The sequence below is a fragment of the Hetaerina americana genome, unplaced genomic scaffold, assembly GCF_022747635.1.
Source record: "Hetaerina americana unplaced genomic scaffold, ioHetAmer1.1.p SCAF_2, whole genome shotgun sequence".
Lineage (NCBI taxonomy): Eukaryota > Metazoa > Arthropoda > Insecta > Odonata > Calopterygidae > Hetaerina > Hetaerina americana.
In genome coordinates, this window is record NW_027286763.1 from 84,446,863 (window position 1) to 84,454,183 (window position 7,321).

Genomic DNA, 7,321 nt, shown 5'->3' on the forward strand with positions numbered 1-7,321 from the left:
GTAGCTCGGAGGGACGTGTTCGCCACTGCTATATTCTTCTTTTTGTAGAACTTATGCAGACTTTCTCTCATGGAACTTCGTTTCTCCAGCTCCAATGCTCTATTCAGCCTCCCTCTATAATCATTGCCTCCCAGCTTCTACGGCTACACTAATTTTACCCCGCTGAAGACATCTTCCAGTTGATCATATTCACGTACATTTATTTTATCTTCCTTGAGGGTGGACGTGGGTTTATAGACTCGCACTGAAACTGCAAGCATGGATTCTCCTTTTAACTTGATTATAGTGATCCTCTTGTTATACTGCCCTTGGAACTTCAACTCTTCTTCCCATTCTTCCTTAGGTTCGATGTTTAACTCCTGCTACGTACTTCGACACCCGAGTACGTTTATCAATAACCGTACAGCCGTCTCTCCAAGGGTCGTCCACTTCAGCCCATTTTATTTCCTTGCCTCCTAACAGTGTGTTTAACCCAAGCCTGGCCCATTCTCCCTTCTGACTGTCATGCTTTCTAGTTGTTTCTAATGATCTCATATTCTACGTCCCTAACTTAACATTTAGCCCCTTTGCTCATACACTTGGAATTGGCAATGTATACATTTGTCGATATCCTGCAAGTTATTCTTTTTATTTAATAGACCCATATTTGTAACAGCTCTTCAGCATGATTTGAATGGACTTACCCTTTTATTGAATGGTACTGCACGTAAGTGCTTTCTTTAGAGTTTTTCGAGTCCATGATCAGACTGGTATGTGTGTGGAGGTAGCATTATTGGGATTGTGCATGTTTGGCTGGTGACCTAGCACCCCTCGCCACAGACCCTTGCTATAGATGTAGACTTCCTTCTGAGAATTCCAAATATTGGTATCGTTTGGTGGAATTATTTTATATTTAACTTTTGAATATTTCAAGACATAAAGTTGATTGTCGAAGTCTAAACTTTGTGAAAGTCCATCTTTATGTAGACAAATAAACTTAATGAGTGGAATTTTACAATGTATTTTTGAAAGCTGTGTTTTAACATCATCTAAAAGAAACCATAAACACAGTAATCAACCCGAGGGTCGGTTTAGTAGGTGATGGTAGAGATCACCCAGTACTAAGCCCTATACGGCGTGTGAAAATTCACACATCAGGGTTGGGGGGCCAGTTTCTTTCCCTGTGCCGCTTATGGTTTCCCAGGAAGACCAGGTACCCGAAAAATCACTTTTAGCTTGGGTGGAGCTGCAGGTGCCCAGAGTGCCTTGCCCGGGTATCGAACCCGAGACCCTCCGGTCAGCAGTCCAGCGCTCTACCCACTGGACTACCGCGACCCACCCTCATCATCTATTGTTAAAAAATTAATTGTGAAATTTCCATCAGTAATTTTATTTCTGTCTGCATACATTTCCCTGAGAGGAATCCATCACGCTATATGTATTTGTGCATACATGGTTACATCATCTAGCGAGACTAATCCGATAGTTCTCTGTTGCCTTCTACTTTGCGCTACTCCGGTCGATTCCATATGCGCAGTTTGAGTTTTTATTATTTCTACCGTTTCCGAAAAAATTATGAAATAATTATTTTTTAGAATGTGGAAAACTTTTGGCATCATCGAGATTTAAAACTGGTTTGGTCGACAAGCAATCCAAATCTGAACCATCTCCGGTCTACCTAAGCACCCGTTATCCAATGCAGCCTCATAAAAGTTTTCGTCAATTATGTACATTGATCCCACCCAATCTTTTGCCTTCCATGTTTTTGTGAATATTCGTGAAAGAGTAAAGAACTTAACGACTTAACTGCTTTCGCTAAATAAATAAACGCATTAATTCCTGTTGTCTTTTCATTTTAGACTCCAATTCTTGGTGATACCTTTGGAAAAAACCATTTAGGTATGATTTTATTGCATGCCAAATTTCAAACTTCTGTCAGGGAAATGGGCTAGCACACAAGCCAATACTGAATGAGAAAATTTCAAACGCGCTGACTTACCAAAACCAAACAGCGGGTTGATTACTGTGGCGTATACATACCTGTACGTCAAACCAATCCTAAAGGACTGATGAAAACTTAAAACGTGCAAGTAATAAATTCGAAAGACAAGAGCAACCGAATGTATGAAAGGCAACCACCCGTTACCTGAAAACGAATCCCCAACTTTTTCCCAATTATCATGGCAATTCTCTCCCACAAATCCGTCGGTAATGGGAACAATGAATACAAAATTCGAGAGTTCGCAATGCGCTTTACTGCTGACGCGCAACAGTGTATAAATAACGCAGAATTTGACAAGTCAAACGCAGATTTCAGTCGGTGGAAACCACAAACCCCAACCGGAAACTACAGTATTGGAGGTAGGACACCAACAAACGATTTTCTTATTCGGGTATCCATCAGTTCCAGACATCTGCGATTATTTTGGTTGATTTAATTTGTTGAAAGCTGTTCGCGAGAGTTAGGTGGATGTAATTGAGGGTTGAGACCTTAAATCATTTGGCCATGAGGTTCTCCTCTTTCCGACACTTCTCTACCCACCCTGGTCCTCTACCTACCTTGGTCCATATGAAGAATCCCCACTCATATTATCCTTCTGAATGCTATACCCTCATCTTCAGTATCCAGTGACGTAGTCAGAGAGGGGCAGCAGCCCCCTCAACCTCAAACTCCAATAGTAGCACTGTATTTCACGAATTGTTTTCATTCTGAAAATATTCCGTAAAAACGATTTTTAAGGCTAATTGTAAATCATTTGAACTACGATTCTCTTCCTTTAACTACATTACAGTATACAGTAATCAACCCTAAGGTCAGTTAGGTAGGTGATGGTAGAGTTCACCCGGTACTAATCCGGACAGCACAAATTCAGACATCAGGGTCAGGGGGCCAGGTCCTTTCCTTGTGCTGGTAATAGTTTGCCTGTAAGATCTGGAACCCAAAAAATCACAAAGCTTGAGTGGAGCTGATAGTGCCCAGAGAGACTTGCTTGGAATCAAACCTGGACCTTCCGGTCAGTAACCCAATGCCACAACCCTTGACTACCGCGACCCCTTAACTACGTGTATAACTTGTCTATGCACTACAAATTATAAAGTGTCTTTTAATATATCAGTTTAACGAATGACGGTAAGATATCAGCAAAGCATTTTCAACAGGGTGCTGTGCACACTGTGTTAGAGCTTTTAACAGCTCTGGCACACTGTGCATGACAGAGTTCACTTGTTCTGTGGGTTAAACAGTATGTTTGCTCACTCCCCTTACAAATTTATCATCCTTACAGTGCTCCTACAGTCTTCACAAAGGAATATGGTTCTAGTTTAAAAAGATAGTATGCACGTAAACAGAAAAAGACTGCAAAGATTGAAATTCATTCATTAATGCATCACTTTCTAATGTGGTGGCTAATGAGTCTACAGGAAAGAAATTCGAATCCATTAATCTCTGTCTGTCCAACAGTGAGCTCTCTCTAATAAGCTTTTTGTGGTCTAATCTCCCAATGCTTATTGCCTATAGTCTTTTTCCAGTGCATAATTTATATTATGCCCTAAAATAGAAAAGAGTTCGGATAATTAGCATTAAGGGAGGGAGGAGTCGGTGAAAATGAAATACACGCAGGAAATCTTATTTTTTTGTGAAAACGTGACAGAAGCCAAAAGAAATACGAGTAGCTTCCTTACTCAGTCATGCAGAGGGCCCGACAGCAAATTATACAGGACTGAAATCAGTCAGATTACATTTTTGGTTTGTACAAGTTCCTACATACTACCTTGATCAAAAGGTTCCCGGAATAACCACCGTGTGGCGCTCCCATCGTTCCGATTTGAGTTCTGTTTTTTTTGTTAAATTGGTACATCTGTTGTTGATATTCCCTTTAAATCTTAGTGTCATAACTTGACATTTGCAAAAGTTACGTAGCCAAGAGTACATCTATCTCTGTGTGTGTTGGCGATTTTTTACAATTTCAGAAATGGATTTAAATTTGCAACAACGAACTTGTATTAAATTTTGCGTAAAAAACGGATTTAGTGGCGCACGGACGTTGGAAATGTCGGAAAAGTGTTTCGGCAACGATTCTCTAAAAAAACGGTCGTTTACCAGTGGCACGAGCGGTTCAGAAGTGGTCGTGAGTCAATCGAAGATGATGAACGCAGTGGCAGACCATCGACATCGAAAGTCGGTGAAAAAATTGATAAAGTAAAAGAAATGTTGGTCAATAACCGCAAATTAACCATCAGAGAAATAGCGGAGGACTTGAACATTGCCTATGGATCCGCCCAAGACATTGTGGTTAATGATTTGGGTTTCCGTCGTGTAGCAGCAAAAGACCTCAATTTCATGCAAAAAAGAGACCGTGTTGACGTCGCAAAAGACATGATTTGCGAGGCTGAATCCGATCCCACATTCATCAAAAGGATCATTACTGGAGACGAGACGTGGGTTTATGAGTACGACACGCAATCCAGACATCAGGCAAGTGAATGGCGTTCACCAAATGAGCCGAGACCAAAAAAACCACGTCGTTTTCAGTCAAAAAAGAAGGCAATGCTGACGGTTTTCATGGATTACAACGGTGTAGTGCATCATGAATTTTTGCCAGAAGGCCAGACAGTAAACAAAGAGTATTATTTGGGCGTTATGAGACGTTTGCGTGAAGCAATTCGCCGAAAGAGACCAGAAATGTGGGCAGAAAACTCGCGGATTTTGCACCATGATAACGCACCGTCGCACAGTGCTATCATTATTCGTAATTTTTTGACGAAAAATGACCTTCCTTCCTTCATTCCATCCATCATGCCATTTCTATTTCTACTCCTTCCTCGCTTGTCAAATGTTCTCCCCTCTATCACAGCCTTTTCAACAAGTTTTTCTAATAACAAGAATTCTCAATGACCGCATATTTCTCATTTGTATATAAAATTCCCAACTTACCCAATCATTACAAGTGAGTGGCCAAACTGATTTATGAATAAAAGGACTTTGGTTTATGAGAAATCAATGGTTCTTTCATCCATTTGGTCAAAATAGAAAGGACTTCTGAGCAAATAATAGTAGCCTGCCATACATCCATATGAAAATAAACTTTTGTTTTCATACAGTTATTTTTATGTTCCTAGGAAGCTACCCCTTAAATTTAAATTTGTATAATTGATTTTCAAAGCCAAAACAGATGCATGATTCCTTTAAGATGGGATTGGTAATTCTGAGAAACCATCAATTACCCAGAGAAAAGATTCCACTCCAGCATTCTTTGAAGTTCTCTCCTAGGAGTATCTACATATGTAAAATTATGCAGAAAAATAAAATGAAAGTTGCTTATGGACATTTGTTCTTGCACAGTAAGACTTTTTGACAGCAATGACTGAAATCATATTTCCAAATTACTCTAACAATCACTTTCCATCAGTGCTCTCATGGTGGCAGAATGCCAATGAGACCAAATTTGAGCCATGTGGAAAGGTTAATTGGCTTGCTAGATCCATCCAGATTTCAGTTTTTAGAGAAGTACAGGAATGCGTTGATATGCATAGCTTTGCAATCCATGAAGTTCTTTTATTGAAAAACTCAATTAATTTTCCTTAAGAAATTACCTGCTGAATTTTTGGTAGCCACACCTATGTGATTTGCTCACTCAAAACATTGATGCCGCCAATATTGGCAATATACTGCAAAATCTTCTTCCAAATAATTTAAATTTTAAATGGAATTTTGTTACTCCATTTGATATCATATCAACTGTTGAAAATTTTTACAAATCCAGCAGTAAGGATATTTATGGTCTGTCTAATTCCCTAATCAAGGTCATTATTGTGTTCATTGTGGACCCATTAGCTATGCTACTCAACTTCTGTTTTGAGACAGAGATTTTCCAATAGCTCTAAAATATTTCAAAACCGTACTTGTCCATAAGAAAGGTTTTTAAGATTATTTAACTAACTACGGCCCCATTTCCATAGCCCCCGTTTTTGGTAAAATTTTTGAAGCTATAATGAAAGGTCAAATATTTGATTTTTTTGAGTCCAAATATCTTTCTTCCATATCACAGTATGGCTTTTGATCTGGGAAATCAACAATTTTGGCCGTAGAGTCCATGTTAAGGGTGTTGCACTGAAATTAATGAAGTCATATTTGGATGATCGCCACCAATTGGTTGAACTTGAATGGCTGTCGATCTGCAGTTCTTAAAGTAAAATGTGGTGTCCCACAGGGCCCAGTGCTTGACCCAGTACTTTTCATCATCATGATTAATGATTTACCCTGTAATATGAAATCTACATCTGTTTTATATGCTGATGACACCACTTTTGTACAAAAATATCAACATCTAGAAGAGGTAAAGGTATGATCTAGTGCTACCCAAAGACAGGCTAAGGGATAGTTTGATATTAATCATTTACACTTAAATACTAAAAAAACTCAACATATTGTATGCTGTCTTAAATCGAAAATAACTGATATTGAAACTGCTAAAATACTAGGAATTTATATTGATAGAAAACTTAACTGGGTAGTAGTAGTAGTTTTTATGGGAGGCAACTGACAGCTAACCTAAGGTCATTTGCACCATTAGGGATGGTTGAGAAAGAAGGGTGGAGAGAAACCCAGTGTTGGCATTAGCCTACTCTTGGGAAAAGGAGTCCGAAGTTTAACGTCCCATCTGACATTGCACTCACTCAAAGTGCTCTCCACAAAGCATCTCAAGTAGGGATTGGGATACCACAGAAAAATATATGCTATCTCCAGGATTTGAACCAGAGTCCTCTCCGTAAGAAGGCTGTACATTAGCCACCGCACCCACCATCCTGACCCCCACCTAACTGGGAGACCCACATCAGTCAGATCTGTAATAAACTGAGTAAAGCTGTTTATATGGTAAGAAAGCTCAACTTTCTCATTTCAAATGAGTATCGTTTAACATTTTACCAAGCCTTCTTTCAATGTCATTTGAATTATGGTGCTGGGTTATGGGGTCATTCCCCACATGTTAAACAAATTTTGCTACTGCAAAAGAGAGTTATTCACTCTCTTGCTAATACACCACCATGTGATTCCTGCAAACATTTTTTTATTAGGCATAGAATTATGACAGTATTTAGTTTATGTATCTACGAGGCTCTGATTCATGTGAAAGTTAATCTAGAAACAGACCAATTAAGATCTCACATCCATAGCTACACGACAAGAAGCAGATCGAATCTAAATACTACTAATTGTAGATTGTCATCAACTTACAACACATTTCATAATGTGAACATACGATGGTATAAATATCTGCCTACCAGTTGAAATTGGACTGTATCCAGAGTTTCAAGAATAGGGTATATACCTGGTTACTTGCTC